This window comes from Oreochromis aureus, linkage group 18, assembly GCF_013358895.1.
Source record: "Oreochromis aureus strain Israel breed Guangdong linkage group 18, ZZ_aureus, whole genome shotgun sequence".
In the NCBI taxonomy this organism is placed as follows: domain Eukaryota; kingdom Metazoa; phylum Chordata; class Actinopteri; order Cichliformes; family Cichlidae; genus Oreochromis; species Oreochromis aureus.
Window position 1 is genome coordinate 4,500,725 of NC_052959.1, and position 22,103 is coordinate 4,522,827.

General features: G+C 39.4%; 1 protein-coding gene across 1 annotated transcript in view; it reads right to left on the reverse strand.

Annotated features, from left to right (window-relative positions):
• Positions 1-7,339, reverse strand: part of brinp2 (bone morphogenetic protein/retinoic acid inducible neural-specific 2) — a 238,572-nt gene extending 231,233 nt beyond the window's left edge. The window contains exon 1 of the mRNA XM_031744820.2: positions 6,552-7,339. The gene's annotated coding sequence lies outside the window, so the exon portion shown is untranslated. The remainder of the gene's footprint in view (positions 1-6,551) is intronic.
• Between the last annotated feature and the right edge of the window lie 14,764 nt (positions 7,340-22,103).

A 22,103-nucleotide genomic window follows, 5' to 3' on the forward strand; every position in this document is an offset into this window, starting at 1 on the left:
CAGTGCATACATTCAGATTCAAGCATTCACACTGCAGTTTCTTCAGAAAATGCACTTTCTAGTTGCAAATTGCGTTCCTCTATGGTTCACAAAAGGTTGGCTTTGAAGTATATGTTATACATACACTAGAGCAAATGTTCACTTTAGACCTCTGTGAAAGAACTTCATGAACCATAACCATCATGAAGGCAAAATTATTATTTTTTATTTTCTTTTTCTTTCTTTTATTTTTTTTGTTGCTGCAAGGCTAATAGGTGCTCCTGGTTTAAGCTAGGTATACCTGGATGTGATCCTGCAGTCTCTGCAGTGACAAACTTTAAGATTTAATTAAAAGATGAAATCACAGGTTAAATAAAAAAGGAAGGCTCTGGTAAGATGAGTACTAGCCTTGTGCAGCTTTAACTCTTTACCACTTACATCTGCATTGGGATTTGCAGATATAACAATGACTTCTAAAGTAAAGTATTCTTTGGTAATAGCCATATAACACTAACACTGATTTGAAAGTAAATTTGCTCTTAAATTCACAGTTCTCTTATTCAAAACTTCCCCCATGAAATTCACAATAAAAGCCTTAACTTTAATTTCCATGAACTCAATTACAAACATAATGGCATTATAGTGCACAGGGAAAGAATACCTACAAATGATCATATTTGACATGGTGGAAACAGTCTATTTTTAGCATTCAGGATTAGAAAAAATCATCAGTAATTAATTATTCTTTGTTAGAGTGCTCTCAGATCAATTTTGAGATATAATATTATATTAGATATATAAATTACCCATATAAATTAACAGTAAAATAAGACCATACTATTAAGTCAACTTTATCTTGCAAGATTTTATCTCAATAATATTCTTGTTTTTACACCTACATTATTTTATTCACATATAGAACTTTTAGTATTATATACTTAATGTGTTACATATAACACATTAAAGTCACGATGTCACTTTTAATAATAAACCATCATCATAACTTCCCTGACTGCAAAGAAAAAAACATAATTTTGAGCTTGGAAGAGCAAAAGTTTTTTCAAAAGTTATTTTAGGAAATGTGATTTTTACTTTCTTGTTTTGAAATAAGAAGACTGAAGGCTACAGTAAATTATTTTAACTTGACACAAAGACTGGAAACAAACAGCTAGCCTGGCTTTGTCCAAAGCATTTGTCCGAAGCTTAATACACTATTGACTGGGTGCTAAGCAACACTAACACTCTCTAGCCTGTACTAAGAACTTCTCATCGTGCCACAAGAGTAGATGGGTGTATTTTCCAAAATATTGACTGATTTAACTAATTATCAGAAAAGTCCATAGTTTGCAGACAATTAACTACCCGATAAACTGGCTAATTGTTTCAGCCACACTAAAAAATACAGTGAAACAGAATTATCCAGTGTTTCATGTCCACTGGTTCATTAGTGGAGGAGAAATTTGGTATTTTCTCAACCATGCCTGTATAAAATGCACTGGGCTGGTCTAAGCACAGCAAATAGAGCCTATAGAAAAAGGCACCTTTGTGTATTTATGAATAACTTCATTTTCAGATGCTTCCACAGTCTGACTCGGGCATTTAAAAAAACGCATATATGACTTGTGTTGAAAAGAAAAGCTCACAGGGCAGCCAGATGAGACAGGGTGCAAATCTGAAAGAGAGCTATTATGTATCGATCATTGAAACGGCTGAATTCTCAATAACTCCACATGTCCTTACAGTTTGAAGGACACAGCTGTATCATATGCACTAGAAAAGCACGCAGGCTGAGTGCGGACATTTACATTTATATACATGCATTTAGCTGATGCGTTTTTCTGAAAAGCAACTCACAATAAAGGCAACATTAGATTTAGCTCAGACGTTTACGTCACTTATGAAGCTGAAGAAAGGTCACAGATGGAGTATCCCGAAATAATCCACTGGTGTTTCAGAGATACGCAAACGACGTGGATATCACTGTTCACTTCCCCAGTGAAAGCTTTGTTTTCGCAGTTAGTTCCAATTTGTTTTCAGCTGCTGCTTTAAGGAGAGGTCCTGGTTTGGGTTCCAATTGTAACACTAAAGCGCCACTTTAAGAAATGACACAAAAGTGAGCCCAATGCATTAATTAGGTGTCCTGATGAAGTTAGAGCTGGGCGATAGAACGATAACGATATGTATTGCGAAATAACTTTTTCTCGATAGAAAAATGAAACTATTGCGATAGACCTCATCTCTCTCTCTTCCTGTCTTAAAAAAAAAAGAACAGCCAATCCAAATTAAGTAGCGCATAGCCGAACCAATCACAGCCGCAGCGTCACATCACGTGACTTGTTACGTACAGCACAAGTGCCCAGCTGCACATGTGTATTTGTTTGGGAAGCAGCCAGCCGCCGTGCCGGCCGGGTAATGGAGAAAATGAGTTTGCCCGCTAGAGAAAAATCAACCGAGAGCTTGGGTGATCAGGTTACCGAAGAGAACACAGATGACGGTTCCAATGCCGGAGAGATTGTTGAAAGGAAAGGCCAGAGAAGTTCCGTAGACTGAAAGCGCTAATTCGTCATCGAAAACAACCAGGAGAATCCCTGCGAAGCAGCAACAGTCAATTGAGTCAGCTTTCTCCAGCGTCTTACCATATGACAAAAAAGCTAAGAGACATAGCGACATAACGAATGCCATAGCCTACCGTCTTGCTAAAGACATGCTACCAATAAACACGGTCGAAAATGAAGGATTCAAGCAGCTAATTGAGGTAATAGCTAAGCTATACAACAAGGAGAGATTGAGAATTTCCTTTTACTTCTCAGTTTATTTGATATTGACAAAAGTTAGTCAATTTTGTCTGTTCTTCTGTAAAACAAACTAAGATTTATTTTTAGAATTAATATTTTGTTTCTAAGTGGAATTGACAATTTAGTGGTCTGTTTTGTTTGTTGTATTTTGAAACTTAAACGCTTTAGCGGCTACCTTTTGTGTAGTTTGCAATATTTGCCTTTATCTGAAACTGAAGTCTCATGTTCCTTAAGTACATCTGCCCTGTTGAACTTATTATGGGAAATAAATATTTAAATCAAAACAAGCTGCTGATTATTTGACATTTTACTTGTGAGCAACGGCACATTTAAATCTTACAAATATAGTTATTTGGCTTATATCGTGATATATATCGTTATCGCCTGAAATGAAAAAAACATATCGTGATATGAAAAAATCTTATATCGCCCAGCTCTATGATGAAGGCTAATAAGTGGGACTGAGATCAGGCTAAGTAAATAGCCTGATCTCATTTTAAATAGAAAATGTAAGGAGAAATCAGTGGAAACAATAGGACCTAATAACAACAGCCAAGCTGATTTCCCTTATGGAAAGGGGGTCAGTGCACTAGGAGGTGTTCCATCTCTTGTCACTGACTGTGGAACAACTGAGCACCACCAAAAGCAGACATCCACAGACATGATACCAAATGTTCAATTAATCTTATCTGGTATAAGGTCTTATAAGGTCTGAAAGATGTTGTGGGAAACAATTTATATCAACAAAGGATTATTGTAAGTATCTAAACTTTTTTACAGAGCGATGTACTCCTGCATGGGTGCACTGGTTCTTAAGTGGGGACCAGCAGGAGCCTTTAAAAGGATTCTCCAAGGTCCTAAACACAGTGCAAAGTTGTTTGTTTTTGCTATGTTATATTGCTACTGGAATGTTACCACAATGATAGAATGCATTAAGGTGTTTTTTTTTCCCTTTAAGCCTGCCTGCATTAGGCTATCTGATGAATCACAGGTTTCATTCCACCTACAGAGGCTGTATGATTCTCAACCAAAGAAACAAACAGCAACAGCACTGCATTAGAATACAAGTGAAACCAAGCTCCCTTCTACACATCTGAAGCAGTGAAATTTGCGATCGAATGCAAGGCTTTAGGCAGTGATTTAATAAACATGAACATGAACTTAATGTGAGCGCTCGGACATTCATTTCTCCTGAGACGGCAGAAAGGCTAAAAAGGAGAAAAATTAAATACTTTAGTGGGAAACTTTCTGCATCTAATTTCTTAATAATCTCTGTTTCATATATTTTTTTGATAAACCGTTTTTCTAAACATCTCATTATGTAACTTCCTCTCCTCTATCCAGGATGAACCCTGCCACTCGCCCTAGGACAGCTGGGATAAGCTCCAGCCCCCCTGCAACCCTGAATTGGATAACCGGAAAAAATAAATGGAAGGATTGATTGATGGATGGAATTCTTTATATGGATGCTTTTGTGAGAGAAAAGTTGTGGTATTGCGATGCAGCCAATCACCTTGCAATTGCAATATTTATCCTGCACTCTCGAGGTATACCATAATCGTCTACTCTGTCTCGTGCAGGGTTCATCATATTATATGGTAGCTACGACTCAGGCAGGATGGCAGGCTGTCCACTAATCTGGAGGTTGTGGTTTAATTCCTGGCTCTTTTAGTATGCAAGCAAAACCATGCTCAGACAAAATGCTGAACCCAAAAATTACCCCTAATATGTCATTTCTGGGTGAAAATCTAAAAATTGTATGTATACATTTAAAAAGTTCTATCACTTTGACTTCATTGTGTCCATAAAAAATACCTAAATCACCAGTGCATTTGTATATCAGTGTAATCTTTTCAGCTTCAGGACACTGTGACATTCATATGGCAGCACACAGATCTAATATTAAAAGAGTCATTTCCTTACTCAACACCAGGACATGTGCCTGCAGTTGTTGGGGACTATATTCAGGAGTGTATAAGGTGTTCTAGTTACAATTTCTAGCAGCTGGAGTGAACTCCATTGTGGAGATAAGGTTCTTGTTTTGTTTTGTTTTTCTAGATAATACTGTTCAATATTATCTGAACAGTATCAACTTCAGTGAAATCATAGTGACAATATTATTGTCGGGTTCAAATACATTAAATACAAATACTTTCTGCATTTCTTTGTTACCATGATGTTCTATAACGTAGTTTTGATAAAGGCAGTGTTCCAGACCGAGTGCCCAAAGTTTGACAAATATGGAGCTCAAACAGCAAAGAAGGCTTGCAAATTGGTTGCATTGTGGGAAATGGAGGATTTTGACACAAGAAAGACAAAAAATGGCAAATTACTCGCCTCACCTAGAATATAGTGGTTCCTTTTCAGTTTTCTCTGGAAAATCATGGTGATTGTTTTAATGTCGTGTTATTGATTTCAATCCTACATTCGTATCTACTGTACTGCACTATAGCGGAATAATTGAATCGGAGCCCAAAAGCAAAACAATATCGATAAGAAATGGCTGCAGTTTAGTGCGTGTGTCCACTCTCTCCAACGGCCACTTCGCCCGCACCCATCGCTGGTCGGAGCGTTCAATATCACTTCTCACTTTGTGAAGTCAGGACGGCTCTGCGCTCACGCTCTTATTACAAAACACGTCATTATGAGCGCGCTGTGTCCTGCACTCACCCTTTCATCTGCAGGCTCTTCCAGCGAGCGTTCGTCAGCGCGTCACTGCTGTTTAAACGCAGGCAGGGAAAACGGGAAGAGCTGTCCTCTCTCCAGGTGAACGACTGTGAGCGTGTGGGTGTGTGCGCTGATTGACTGGTGCATTATTTACCGATGTAAAACTGATCTCTTTCGGTGAGCAAGTGTCCCGCTCCCAGAGTTGGGTTTTCACCTTTTCCCTTTTTCACTTCTTCTTCCTCCCCCATTAGTTGTTTGACTAGACCCCATTACGTAGGGAAAGGAGAATGAATACATACATATATATATATATGTGTGTGTGTGTGTGTGTGTGTGTAAATATAGCGCACAGCTGCCGAGGCAGCATCTCGTCTTCTCTGAGGATTTCTTACTTACAGTAGTCTCGACAAAGTAGCTGACAGGTAAATGTGCTTACATGGTTGAGCGAATTTGTGAGAAATTGTGCGGTGCGTGGCAGGCATTCAGGGTGACTGATGGAGCAACAATCTCGCGCGCACACACACACGCGGAGGCAGAGAAAGACACACGGGGATGACAGAGGCAAGCAGGAAGGTGCTCACTAGTTAGAACAGCGAGATTTTCTTTCCTGTCCGCACACTCACACACACAATTGTGAGGTTGTTATACATACATACATAGCTGTCATACGCTGTCAAAAACACGCGTTTCCCAAGCGTGACGAGAATGTAGACTCTACGGGTTGAAGCGGAACACAATTGCGCACATTTTTATCGAGAACATGCGCAATCTATTAGATAAAAAGGACCAATAAAGACCCACGTGTGAGCGCCAGTATTTATTTGCGCATTTTTTCTAGGCGTAAAGTTGCTTAAACGGGCTAAACAAGCGTCTTGTCACATTCACCTGAATTGCAATCTCTTCATTTTTCTCACATTTCTTATCGATCATGCGTCACTAACCCTCCTGGACCCACATTGTCTTGTGCGTATCAACCCGGAGTGAGCTGTGCGTAAAAACGCACCTGGCACGAACACGCACAACAGCGATCCTCTTCTATTCTCCCGATTTCATTCCCCCAGTGTACACACACACACACACACACACACACACACACACAAACAAACTCACCCAGGGTGTGAACGCAGGTCCTCCCCGTGCGTCTCTTGATGTTTGTTCGTGTATCTCGTAAAAAGAGAGTGGAGAACCCGGGCAGCAAAGGCGTTAAAGAACTAGTGGACGGCAGCTAAACGCCGCCGACTTCCCCCCTTCTTCACCTCTTCCTCCTTCCTTCTTTTACTGCTTTCCTCACTCCTCCCCTCTTTCCCGGGGCAGGTTGAACAGCGACTGCAATAATCCAGACATTGTTCTCTTCATCAGCTCGTTTTAAAGCAAAGACTGGACTGGAAAGGACTCCTGATTCTCGTTAACTTGGGAGTTTTGAGGAATTCTCCTTTCAGACTGGAGGTGCTGTCCAGTGTAATCCGAGTTCAGGAAAGGTCTGAAAGAACAGCCCACAGACTTACAAAGCTCCGAATGAAGCTGGAGTCAGACCTGGAGTTGAACTGTGACTGCAGGTGGCGCAAAGGGGAGAGAAAGTTTGCTTTCAGTTTAACTAAAAGAATAAATAAAATAAATAAAACTGACACTTGGCGAGAAAATGAAAAATAATCCCTGCAGGACTGGTTCTTCTCGCACTAGCCTCTCACAGATCAAACTCCCTTTAGAGGGACCGTAGCGCACCTGCGGCCAGAGTGGAGACGCGCAGGTATCCACAGACTGAGCCCCCTCCTCCCCTCTCTCTGTGGATTTGATTCCGCGTTATTATTCCGACTCTCTCTGCGTGACAATCATCACTCAGTGTCAAGCCTGGCGTTGCTTCTCCAGGAAGCTAAGGAAAGCGTCTCTATTCATCGGCGCTCTCCTCTGTGTCTCCCTCTCCCTGTTCCCCCAACAAGCTCCGTCCATCCGCTTTCTATTTAACCACGCCCCTCTCGGCAGCCATTGGCTGGAAAGCGGAGAGACCGAAGACAGGGATGGTGAGGAAGGCTGGGATGATGTGTTCTAAGAAAAGGGGGAGAGAAAGGGACAGGAAAAAAGACAGGGTGGAGAGAGGTGGCATTAAATAAACTTAGATGGAGAGGAAACGACGGAGATGAAAATGGGAGAAGTGGGATGCAAGAAAGGTAAAAGGGGAAGGAGAGTGTCCCAGGAAATGAGGATAATGCAGTTTGTGTGCTATGTGTGGATGGATGGGTTTATCAGGGAGGGCAGTTAATGCACTGAGCTCTGTGTTTGAGCCCAGAGGGACAGGCCGGCAAATGAACGTGAAAATGCGTCCCTCCTCTTTTTCTTCTTTAGTTAATTTCTTTTACCCACTAAGTCACTGGCAGTGCTTTAGTCATATTTGACTCCCAGCAGAATGGAACACATAATGACAGCATCCACCAATGCTAAGCATACACTTCTGACTGTCTGTCTACTTTAAAAAAAAAAAAAAAAAACAATATGGTGGCTGAAAGCTAAGTAGCTTCCTTGATGAGTCTATGATGAATTAGTGGCTACAGCATGCCAGGTCCTTTGTGTAGAAGGGAACCAGTTTTGGTACATGTGCAAGAAAACCATTTTGTTTCTGACTTCAGACAACAAACCTGAAATGTAGGACTTAAGCATGGAACCTAAAGGTAACTTAAGACTACATTTTTTAGGTGTAATTAAAAGTAAACAGCTGGAAAACTGCAGTCAATTGGTTGAAATTTATGTGTTTGTGCAACTATCACCACCCCTAACATGACATTTGTTACCAGTTTAAATTGGAAACACTTCAACATGTTGTTTGATGAAGGCTGATGTGGGTTGTTTTTTTATTTTTTGGAACAAATGAGCAGCACGATTATTTAGTTGGACTCCAATGACAATAAAACATCTGGATTTGCGTGATTTACCTTATCATCTAGACTTCAGGGTCTACATTATCGATATAAGAGTTTGTTTCAGTGATGCTCATGTTCTAATATCTGCCATGTATGCAATGATGTCTGAGAACATCATTGCATACATGGTAGTTGCTCAATGCTGTGAGCAAATAAATGCACAAGCGGAAAAGCTCAAAAATAACAGATTCCCCTAAAATCAGTCTTGTTTCATATCAGCTAGTCTGCTACTCCCACTACACCACAGGCAGAAATATTTTCAGGGCTTCCTAGAGCCAGGATATGTGGACAGCACATGTTCGGTTCAGGATTTCCTGTCCCGTGTGCTGGTCTTTTTTTTTTATTATTACAGATCATTTTTTAGTTGATAAGATTAAAAACATGCACTCAGATTATACGACAATCGCCCTCCTCCTGCTGAGCATCTCCTTACAGTCTGACTGTAGACTCCACTCAGGTTCATCTGTTGGCTGTAGCTCGAGTAGTGGTTATAACTGTTTATGGGCACACAGGATGAAAGTGGCAGACCTTTAAGAGTAAAATCAGCAGCAATGAGGAAATCTTTTTTTCTTCTCTTTGGCGCCACTCCTGTTGGTGGCACTTTGGAGTAGGTGTTGGTCTCTTTGGGCTATCCCAAAAGCCATTCTTGGGTTAAATGGAGGCTGGAGGGTGTCTTGCATGTTAAATATCCAGCCCAGAGGCAAAAGTAGGGAACTAAGTAAGTGCCTGAGCTGCCTGAAATGGAAGCAAATGGGGAGGGCTGGATATTGTTGTGGCACAACCGCACATGGTAGCAGAATAAGGCAGACAAAGTTGCTTGACAGCTCCTGGGAGAGGCTTTGATTGATGGCAACGCTCCAGGGAGTGTTTCAAAATGAACTTAGTTAACTTGGAGCCACATGAAGCATTCATCACTTGCTGCCATACAGGAGTGAGATGCTCACTGCAAGCTAGGCAGCATTTTATTTAGAAAGGCACCTGGGGAACATCTTCACTGGAGTAGCAGGTAGCTATTTACAGCTATTTTAAGGCTCACATCAACAAATCTCCAAGATTTGCTCAAATCAAAGTATCGACGTGACTACAGGTACTTCAAGTTGCTCATCAGGTTTCGAGAGTCTAAGGACTGGGTGTGTCACGTGTGGTACAGATTTCCATATGAGACAAAGTTTCAAAGTGTGAAATATAAAAATGATTTTGAGGCAGGAGAACAAATTCTTATGGCATGTCAGCTCCTGTATTAAAAGATTGGTCATATTGTTTTACAGTCTTGTGAGTCAACCTTAATTCAGTAGCCACAACCCTGCATTTTGATGACAATAAAAAACGTTTTGATATGCATCAATTGGAATGTCTATTTTTTGTCCACTGATTGCAAAATCCTACAAGAACAAGTCTTGAAAGTCAAAAATCATACATTCTGACAGAACAAGGTTCAGATTAGGGATTAGAGTTAGACCTCAGAGGGTAGGTTAAGTCATGATGGTCTTCCTGCTGGAGCCAGGTGTTCCTCCTCTCCTGCATTCTCTCCCATCACTACTTTTTTCTTTATTTACTGAAAATATAAAAACTTCTAAGCTGCCACTGTAAAGATCTGACATAGTGGTAAGCAGTACTTTCATAGCGGTCATTACAGTAGCAACAGATATTGTGGGAAATACAGTAACGAGCTGTGGAGTTGCTTAGACCAAACTGAAGTAACAAAGCCGATAAAGTTCTGACGACCGACTTTTCTTTCTGTTCTTTCTGTTCTCAGGTCGATTAAGATTTCATGTCTTTTTGCTACACTCTGATTTAACTCTGTGCCCCATTAAAACAGCTCCTGGAGTGTTTGCTGGCTAGCTTTAGCACAAAGTGCGTTTTCATTTTAAGCCCCTGCACAGAATGAGTGAGTGAGGTTCATCGTTTTCTGTTGTTTTTAATGGCATTCATGGGGATTTAAAAAAAAATGTTTACTATAAAAAATTAATTAATTAAATAATTTTTTTTAAGTCCAGTAAGGATGGAAGGATATCAAAATCTTAATAGATGAATGGTAACTGGTAGATATTCTATATGTGGACACAACGTTCCGGCTGTAGCTCAGGTGGTAGAGCAGGTCCCCTATTAACTGGAAGGTTGGTGGTTTGATCCCAGTCTGCATGCCAAGTATCCTCGGGCAAAATACTAACCCCATGTTGCTCTCCCATGCATCCATCAGAGTGTGAATGTCAGATAGGAAGCACTTAAGAACACTGTAGAAAAAAAGTGAATGTGCAAGTTATGTAAAGCTCCGATAGAGTAGGAAAGTGCTATATAAGAACCAGTTCATTTGCCAATACATATCTTAAGGTTTATGGCCAGTTTTAAAAGTGTTTATATTATTTTTGGTTTTTTGTTGTTTTTTGTTGTTGTTGTTTGTTTGTTTAGTTTTTGTTCTTTTTTTTTCTTTTTTTTTTCATTTTAGCCAAGTCAAGTTCACCAGAAAACCATTTCAGTAGACCAGCATGGATACATTCATGTCATTGGGATAACTAAATAAAAGGCCGTTGGTCTAAAGGTTATTAATTATACTTTTGTCATTTCTACAACATGTCAAAAGTAACTAGAGTCTACTGGGTCAACAAAACGTTACTCTCTGGTTTTCTAGATTACAAGTTGAATCTTCTCAGAGGAACTCTCTTCAGCATAGTGCTTTTGAACAAGTTCCATTAATGCAAGCACCATCTTACAAAAGCCACACAGTACAGTATATAAACAGTAAATATTCACTGGAAAGGGAAATATTGTGGTATTTTGCCCATCAGTAACAGAATTTCAAATCTGCAGCTCTCACCTCGGTTTTTGCCCACACAGGGTCTTTGTCACTGTCAGCTGTATGAGAATATTTTATTGGCAGAATGAGCTTTGTTGGCGCGAAAGCATTTACATTTCGTGTCACTGTGAAAGCTAAGTGCGCTTTGTTTGTGCCTCCTCATCAGGCTTTTTAGTGTGGGATCGCTCATTCCTGCTCTTGTCATACCTCCATTCCTCCCCCTCTCTCGAAACAAGTGAGGGATTAAAACAGAGTCGTCTGGAACAGAAGACCGTGATGGGAGAGAAGCAAGAAGATGGCAGCAGCTCACTGAAAACCACAGGATGGATTTCTTTTGTCTTCAAGGCTTAAAAAGTACAAGACTTGAGCACAGCAGCTCAGCTTGATCTCTATTTTTTTTTGCTATGTTCCTGTTCCTGTGGGCTGTAATGTTAAATAGTGGACAGAAGAGACATTTTTCATGTATTAAATAATAATCACAGCTGAAGGATGTTCGTGTGTATTAATACATCTTGAACGCACAGTCAAGAATCTTAAAAATGCCCTTCCTTTACCAAAGCCAAGCTAAATTTAAACACAAATAAATGTGAGATGTGTAGATAAATGCATTTTTAATGGCAAAATCTTAGAACGTCTCCAAAGACTGTTAGAGGCTGAAGACCAAGAGAAGCTATTTTTGACACTCAGCAATCAATATATAAAGATTTCAACTTTGACAACACGGTCAAACATATTTCAGAGATCTCTTTGACTTTGTGGGTTTCCACATCTACAAAAAGCACATAAGGAAGCCAGGCACACAAACCCTCCTAAGAAGAAGTGGTTTATGGTTGTGTTTCAGCAGTAGCTTCCTACCATCTGTGTTGTTTTGTGCAAGTACATTACAACAATTTCAGAGACATGCAGTTTCAAATAATGGCTTTGTCACACAAGAAGAATTTAAAGTTGTTTAGATTTCTAAAACATATAAAAATGGCAAATGTTTTCCTGTTCCTATCTTTATTTTATTTTAGAATTGAGTAGACTGCTACTGCCATCTGTTTTGCCACAAATATGACGGCATAATAACCTCAGTTTTTCTTTTAGATATGCAAACTCTAAGTCAGTCTTCCCTGTTTTGTGTTCCTGCTCTATGATCGGCTTGGAACTCAAAGAACTACAAAAAGAAGTTTACTGGTGACAGAAACTATCTAAAGTTATAAAGCTATCTAAAGCATCCTCTCAGGACAGGCACGGCAATCTACAATCTGAGTAGATGACAGGGCCCTACAATCATTAGATTCTAGACTGTTCTTCTTCAAGACAGTCTCTAAAATATACACTACTGTTTTCTGTTTGTTTTGCTTTTTTTACATTTATGATTCTGTTTATGTCTAATATGACACAATGATCCTCGAGTCAGATATAAATATTTAAATATTCATTCTTGTTATTTCACTGCGTGGTGGTAGTTACAATGGCTTTTCACTTTATTTTAGATTCTTCTTCTTCTTCTTCTGCTTCTTCTTCTTCTTCTTCTTGGATTCTTCTTCTGTTCTCTGGAATGTGTTTTGCTGTATTTGTTTGAGATCTTTTTGAATTCAGTATCTTTATGTTTGGAAGATTTTCAACGAAACAAGAAAAATATCCCACAGATTGCAACCCTAGAAACACAATCCAAGTTGAAATTCACTGTGTTGTTTTTGGCAACTTTTGCCAGTAAGGTGTGATTTTTGCTTTTACTACATGTATCCCATGATATTCACATCAGACATTTGTATAAATACATAATGCAACAAAGTGCTGACATCAAAGGAAACGATAAGGAGAAAATGTAAAGTAATTTTGTTTGCACAGAGTCAGAAAGTCAGCTCTTTTGAAATGTAAAGAGTTCAGTGATTGTGCGAATCTTTGAGCCTCAGGCAAATCATTGTTTCACCCTGAGGCTTTGATTGCAAACACCCATGAAGTCACCTTTGCAGTCTGGACCTGCGGGCCGTTAAGTATCACCAGTGAAAACTTTGAAATAGTAAAAAAGACACAAACATGCAATAATAAAACTATATTTCTCAAATTTCTATACAATATAGTGTTATTCACTAAGCCACACTCTCAATGTTGCGCCTCCTTTCTTTGTAACAGAACAGGGTTTACAAAGTGAGTGAACAATGGCCTGTCGCTTCGGTGAAAACAGTGTCTCCACTAGACAAGGTCCAAGTCATTTTGTATGTAATGAATGCTCAACTCAAGGTAACAGGCGATCCTGTTGTTGTCTGTTACCTTGTTGACTGTGTGTATGTTCCTGCCTGTCAGTGTGTGTGTGTGTTTGACAGCATGCATTAATAGAGGGAGATTGCTCTGAGCGTTGAGCCAAAGACTGAGTTCAGTCAAAGTTTACATCAATAATACAAATGCAGATACTCAAGGTTGCAAGCTGCTTTAGCATAGGTTTTCACTGTAGCTATCAATTTGCTTCTATATACAGGAATAATTATTTATCAAATTTTATGTATTAAACATAGGCATAATATCAACTTCTTGGTAATTATTTTGATTTTTTTTCTACAAGATTACTTACAATTACTTCCACACTACTTAAATTTTACTTACATTATAATTATTCTGCTGTTTCCTGTATAAATCTGACTTTTTACCCCCTTATTCTAGTGTTTAAGTATTTGTAGGTAAATATAATTGCATTGTAATTTTAAATAAAATGCATTGAAATTCCGTTTTATTACAGGGGAATTTCACCCTTAATCGAGGGCCGCATTAGAAAGTATTAATTAAACATATAGTATCTCGTGTTGCTTTATATTGTAAGGTGAAAACCCTAATAGTTAATGTATTTCTCAACAGTGGGAAAGAAGAACTCACTTTCAGCAGGACCAGATCTAAAGCAGAACAAGACTCAAGAAGGGAGAGAGCCCCCCAAAGTCAACATTTGGGTTCAGTTCTCAGCTTCTGCTGGGCCCTAATAAAAACCAGAAACTTGGCTTATTCAGATTATTCCAGGGTTAGGGGTTGAAAGTTCATTTTTCACCAGGACACATCACAGCGGACCTAACCTACTCCAGACCAGGTAATATATGCGAAGATATCAGCAGGAATGACATCACCTCCTACTGACCAATTAATTCTCTGGAAAACAGACTCTGTTTTCTCAGACTGGAAAATCTCTGCATGTAGACTAAGCATATGTTTGAATTCTGTTCTTTACCTGCTCTAATACTGTTAGACACTACTGGGCATGTGCTGAAAGATTAAGAACAAAACTGTCTCATCTACCAGAATAACACTTGTAATTTGTCAGATTCTTCTGTGTCTCAGTGATAAAGTTGTGATGCTGATAAGTCTGCTAACTTACACTACTGGCATCTCAACTGGCTCTCCTGCCAGTTTTCCTGGCTTCCAATAGGCTCAACTTAATTAATATAGTAGCATTTTTCCAGCCTTACTAACGAAATTGTTTATAGCAGACACATTTATACAGCACTTTTAGTACTGTACAGGTTTTTTCCTCTCTCACACACACTCTTACTCTGAAAATGTGTCTAATCTCCCCAGCAGCTATAATGTTTTCAGTCTGTAGTATGTGTTCTTCCATTTACCTGCTAGCAGCATCTCTTTCATGTGAACACACTCCTAGTTGAATTGGAAAACCCAGGGTCAATTTATCCAGTTGATAACCATTGTCCTGTGATCACCATTTCAAGAATTTTAATGGGATTATCTCCTTAAATGATGTGGTTTGATGTGTCATACAGCACATCTAATGTGCTTGTGCTTCATTTTTGTTGAGTTAACCTGCACCTGCACAGTTTCTCAGGGTTAAACTGTCAAAGCGTTGTAAGATCTTGGGGCACTTGCAAGCACTTGAACTCTGACACTTGTTCAAGTTCAAATAGGAGTTCTGTGGAGCAATCTAAAAAGCACTTCTCAAGGACAAATTTAAATCAGATAAGCTTTTTCATTTTTACAGTCAGGATTTGGGAACTTTGTGTTTGCACTTGAATGTGAATCCCTTTGCTGATGCTTCAGTAGCAAAATCTACCAATCTAACTGTAGAAGATAAAGTCACCAAACTTCACAAATGTATACTTGAGCTCAAAACGGAGAGTTTAAAAATGGCCATAGTGGGACCAAGTGGCAACACCTGCGGCTGAAAACTAAAGACAGGTTTTAGAGGATAGCATGCTTTGAATGGCAGCTGTCTCAACAGCTGCTGGTGATCAGATTGCTGAGATGACAAGTCCTTGGACTTCTCCATTGTGTTTCTGTTGATGGTGCTATTTGAAAAATTTTGATTGGATCTCGTTAAATATGATTTCCTGTGTGGCACAGCTCATCCACTGAGTGCTTTGTGATTCATTTTTGTTGAGTGAACTTCGAGTTGCTTAGCACTAATTGGCAGACATGTGTGTCTGTGCATTGTACCTGTACAGTTTATGGATGCAGTCTGCTAACCAAGTTAGCATTAGCTGATGATTTAGCATTACAACTCTGTCCTCCAAATGTAATAAAAATTAACATGGCAACCTCCAAAATGCTAAAGTAGAGGCTACAAAGTAACCAAAGTGACAGCATGCTGGCTAAGTCCATCTTTTAAATACAGTCTATCAGTCTGAAGAGGCGGGGCAGGGGGTAAAATGAGGGACACTCTTTTCATACAATACTGACTTGAGTTCCCCACTATATTTCCTGGCATTGTTTGGACTGTCTACAGGCTAATATTTTATTCATTCTGATTGGTAGGCACAATTACAAGGTAGTCTTCCATTAATTTGGAATTGCACCACTGACTACAGCCTCTTGCATCATACACAATTAGCATAATCTAGCAGTGAGATGCGGGTGCATACAAGCACAAATAGCAGCTGAAACCGGCTCCAGGCCAGATGAACAGCAAAAGTAACTACACAGTTTTATCATTTTGTATGATCACTTCACCTCCCAAATTAGGTTTTGTTTAGAGAGATATGATGCTGTTGCCTTATGAAACTGGAGTGAACACATAATCACCTGCGTGGTATAATGAATGTGTTAAACTGCTTAGCGGCTGTAATCCCTCGTTTTCACCACCACCTCTGTGGGCTTCTTTCTGGGTGTCAACACAATACAAGTGTGATTCTCCCACAGTGGATAGTCAGTAAAGGCGCTGAAGCCATTTCTTCTCTAATTACACCAGAAATAGAACATGCTGGTGCACCTGCTCTCTTTATTCCCCAACCTCTGTAAAGGCAGCAGTCCGTAAAGAACTAAACGGCCAGCAAAAGAGGGGCTCAAAAATATATCTAACAAAAGATCTATTTCAAATACCGCACTGTGAAATGTTTAAGGCACTTTAAATATTTAGAATTTAATCAATCATGCAAGACAATCGGCAAGGTTTCTGACTGGTCAGAGACTGCACCCAACAGCGGCAGCTACAATAGCCCCAGAAACATAACCTCATAATGGACTGTGTTAAGTAACTTTTTTCATTAATGTCCCTGTTACTGAGAGGAAGCCGAAAAGCTGAGAAGTCCTCCTTTAGACTCTAGAACTCAGTGGGAATTCTCCTATACATGCTGGAATGACAGCAGTGCCAGCAGGAGTACTGAGATTAGTCAGTGCCAGCTTTTTTTTTTTTATTATTATAAGCAACTGAGCAAGAAACCTCATTTAAATAAGTGTAAGTACACTTTAGAGAAGCATAGCATATATTGCATATAAGAAGAACATAATGTAGAGTACAAAGTGATGTAATTAAACACAGAGAAATATAAATAGAAGAAACCAGCTGTTTAGTTATCTAACCGCAGCCATAAACTGGTGAGATTTCGAAGGCTCGATCTAAATGTTTTGGCGGTGTTTGCCTCTCTAACGAGTGTCTGTAAGGATCACACCATTTTTCAAGCTGTTCACTGTGCTGATTCAAACTGGTATCATTCCATATCGATCACTAGGTTATACACAGGAACAACACTTAAATCATACATCGGATACATACATACCAGATCAGGTTGGTTGCTGGTGCTGTGCGCCTTTTCTCCATATAAAGGATAAGGATAGCAAGGATAAATGTACTTATGTTGGTTTTTACGTCAAGACGTTTAAAATTGCAAATTCTCTGTTTTGCTTATGTTAATGTTGTTTTGTTAAATGAGGCGCATATGCAAAATTTGCAATTTAATTTAATAAAGTTCAAATAGTACATAGTTTATAATACAGTTATCAACATATATAAGCTGTAAAAAAATGAAAAATGCATATTTTCCTTGCTTCTCTTCTTTCTGGGCTGTTTGCATCTTTCCATTTTTGTATTTTTGCCTTTTGTTAATCTTCTTCTCTAGTCCGCTTACCCGCGATTTCGTTAATTCAAATCCACTTAAGAGCTAAATTTGATTTGACTGTATGTAATGCTGTCTTCCACTCTGTCCTCCTCACATTTTTCCTGCCTCCTGCTCGGGCTAAACTCCGGCAGCCTCAATGTCACGGCAGCAAGGCAAAGACAATTAAGGTGTATAAATATGTAAATATGGTCATGGCAGCTCAGCGGGGGGAACAGCGTAATGACATTTTCTGCCCTCGTTTGGCTAATCCCCAAGACACCTCCGAATTAGAAACCTTAATGACAACCAATAACGCACAGATGGTCAAACTCTGGGGGCACATCGGCCCTTCTGATGCTGCTTGGGCTCCTTGCGGCATTCCTCTTCATGCCAACAATACACACACACATACACACGCACAGGCAAAGGGACACAGAGATAAACACGTGCAAACAGGCGAGCCAGCACTACCATGCAGGGAAGCAGGCATACATGCGTGCGTGATGTAGAACACTCGCAGTATGCACTCAGTCACTCACACACACACACACGCATATCACTGAGCCAGATGCCACCCGTGCCCATGGGGGTGATCATGGTCGTAACTAGAAGGTCAGGTCTTGGCAGGCCGTTTAAGGCCAGGCAAGGCTCGGCTTTAGTGTGTTTTCAGTGTGTGTGTGTGTGTGTGTGTGTGTGTGTGTGTGTGTGTGTGTGTGTGTGTGTGTGTGTGTGTAGAGGTTATTGTTTGGTGTCTCAGGTAATACGTCCAGCGAGGCTTTGTGGCAGATGTCGACCATCCGTCTTGCAAAGCTGACCTATAGAAACGCTCCCTGCAGTTGCATCTCAAGAGAGAGAAAGTCAGCGCAAGGAAAGGAGAGCTTGTGTGTATGAGTCACACAGAGAGAAGAGAGCATGAGTACAGACAGAGAGCGAGATGTTTTGGCTGGTTTCCGACAGTAATTAGTTCAACCTAGCTATTTGTTCTTCCTACCTCTATTAGATGGGAAAATGTTTCTTTGGGGAGTAAGCAAGTTTTTGCAGAGGGCGAAACAGTACAAAGGAAGTAGAACGATTCCTGAGAACTGGCAGACAAAGAAATGAAATAAAAGAGCACAATATGTCAAACGGGACATATCAGGAAATAATTGCTTAGAAAATATATTATAACTGATATGTCAGACCGGGTTGATACATGAAAGATTAATTGCTTGCAAGTACAGTTTCATTTGTCTGTCCAAAATAGGCTTCTGTTTAATGTGTCACTGAATAATGGTGAGATGAGATAAGTGTAATAACTGTCTTACTTGAAAAGTGCACATCTCTCCCTGCTCTTACAAAAATGCTTTCAGTTAAATCGGTATCTCATTTTCACATATGCTGGACTGAGCTGCTTCACTCTGTTGTTGTTTGATTGAGGTCCGTAGGAAAGCTTTCAGAAGCTGAGCACATTCGAGTAGTCTCTGCTTCTTCGCAATTTCACAACCAGTTTACAAGCATTTTGTGTGAAAAAAAATCATAGAATCTCATTTATGATCAGTGTGGGAACTCATAATTTGTGCTTCTGCTGCACAACAATGTCAGCTTATTTAATTTGTGTCTTTAATCCTGTAAAAGTTGCCAGAAGGAAAGCCACGGTGTTTCTGCCACTTTTACTGGCAGGGAAGTGCAATAAACGAGAAGCTATTTTCTCTCTTAAGATGTAGAACAAAGAAATCTAAATATTCACAATAGGTTTTTTGTGCTTTAAAGATATTACATGCTTGGGGGCATGTATACTTGCACCAGGTCAAGCTAGCAAGTGACTCTATGTCAGCAATGTCATTTTGCACATCAAGCTCCTTTGTATATCCATCTACATCGACATCTGCATACCTCACTTGTCTTCACTTACTTATTTTTTGCATTTATTTATTTATCTTTCATTATTTTTATCAATATTTTAATCTTTATTTATCTTAATACCTTGTCATTTTTATCTGTATTTATCTTGTTCCTTTAACCCTTACCTAACTTGGCATTTGTGTATGGACAGCAAAGGAAGAATTTCATTGCACAGAGAAATGCTATTTCTTCTGTAGACATGACAATAAACACTTTGAATCTTGAAACTCATTTTACATTGTGGGGCCACACAGTGTAAAGATGTTAAACTGCATATTTAATATAAGAAACAGAATTTCAACACTTCATCTCAAAGTTTCTCTGTTTCAATAAAGAAATACTGCTGTAGTAAATGCAAGCACAAGAAAGTGTACTTTATTGATCCCCGTGGGGAAATTCCTCTCTGCATTTAACCCATTCACTCAGTGAAGCAGTGGTCAGCCTTTGGGCGCCCGGGGAGCAGTGTGTAGGGACGGTACCTTGCTCAGGGGTACCTCAGGGTAGCTGTTCAGGGGAATCAAACCCCTGACCTTCCGATCATGGGGCCACCACTCTACCTACTGAGCTATCCCTGCCCTAACAAATAACTAAATGTGTAACATTACAGAAAAAGGTCATATTCAGATTTATTTAACAACCAGTTCACGTGCTAAGACTGAACCCTGAGTTATCCCTGATGCACGTGTGTGCATCAGGCATCAGGGATCACTGTGTGTGTATTAGAAACACGGGTATAGATAAAATAGCTGTCCGTGTGTGTGACTGGGTGTATGACACTTGTAGTAGAAAGCGCTTTGAGTGCTCAACTGAGTAGAAAGGTACTATATAAGTACCAGTCCATTTACCAATAAATTAATCCAATGTAGGATTAAATCATCTTTTAATTCATTGAGATAACACTGCATTTATTACTGCTGAATCAATTTATCACTACTTTGCCGTTAGCTACTGCAAGCATTAAATAAAGCATTTAATCTGTAGTTACAGTTCTTAGCCATCATTGTGTCTGACTCAAGGTTCTTTAAGTGCTAGTAGCCACTCCTCAGAGATGTAAAAGTACAGACTGTGTGTGCGTGTGAATTCCTGGCATGCAAACTGTATAACAGGCAGCTGTGAACTGAACATTCACATGTCAAACAAAATTGTCAAATCAGCCTGATTGGTTTATCTGATTTGTTGAGCTAATCAAATGAGTTTTTTAAGGTGGCTGCTGGCAAAATTACCTGCACTACCACTAAAGTGACAGTGCAATTTCCAGGTAGGATCTGGAATGGTAAAATAATATTGAACTGATGTATTAAAGAGTTATTTAAATCCCGAAACTCAGAACCTAAATTTGATCCTAAGACTTATCAAGAGGCTTATTATAATCACATCTCCGCAGCAATCACCATCAATCTCAGGAGTCTCCAGGTGGCTCACTTCTTGTCCTCGTGCTTCGTTTATTTTCAAGTCGGGCCACAAAAAAAAAAAAAAAAAGATTTTACGGGAGCTCAAGTGCATCTTTAACCTTGCAGAATTTTTGCTGTGGAGGGATTAGTCAGACATACGGAAACCTTGCCTTCAGGTGCTCACATCCTAGTTATGCAAAGTCACGATGATATAATATCATTCTGGATGCAGAAGCCTCATTATGCATGTGCTGATAAATGATTAATGCCTTTAACAAACTATCCATCACCAGAATTTGTTTAAAAATTTATCAAATACCATATCACACCATGTTGTGGATTTGCTCATTACACTGCCTGCCTGAGCAACAGAGCTCTGATTCCAATGAGTGATTTTTGTTGCAACGACATACTTGAAGACTGTGCAAAGAGGAAAGAGATGCACCTATTGTATTTGGCACCATAAAAAAACACAAAGCTCATTTAATTGGCCTGTGAGATCAAAGCTTTCTAACAAATGCTGCTTACCAGGAAGTAGGATAAGCGACTATATGTTTGCTTAACAGTGGCTTCAGGGTTGAAAATCAAATTAGCGCTGTATAGAAAGCATGCTGTGCCAATACCAAGAACGATTTCCTTTTCATCTGTTTTCTTCTTTATCCTGATGAAGGTCTCTCTTTTAATATCTAAATCCTCTTTAATAAGAGTCGCATGGTGGAAGCCTTGTTGGCTTGATGTCACGTGGACTCAACATTAATATTCAAAATGAATTCACAGTGTAGGCTGTAGACTAGGCTACACCGTGAAAAAGTGAATCATTGTATTTAAGAAAAATAAATGTGAATTTTTCTTGCTACCAATCAGCAGAAATATTCACATTCTAATTTAAATGCCATTCAGCTAAACTAAAAACACTCACAAGGTCAAACTCTCTGGCTAATAGAATATCACGTTATTAAACTCAAGAGAATACTCAGGTGATGACACTACAGTTTTACAGATACCGATTTCTTCTTTTCTAATTAATGAAGATGTTTGAGTCAGGAAATACTATTGTTTCAATACACAAGACAAAACCCCAGTTAAGCTTGACAAAGTCTGTGATGAGTTTAGCTAAAAGGATCTGTCCATCTTTATACTGTGTCTGAATCATGATGGAAGCAAGACAGGAAAAAACAGACCAGATGTCTAGCTTCCAAGTCATATTTTCCCAGTCCTCCCAAGTGATGCCAAGATGTCCCCAAAGATGCTATACAGCTGATGTTTTCCCAAATGGATTCATAATTCTGTGGTAAAGTGTTTGGGGTAGGAGGGGAAGTAAACTCGTAGTAAGCACCAGCTCTAATTTTCAATAATTGTAGCCAGGACTACATTCATCTTGTCAGGACTCA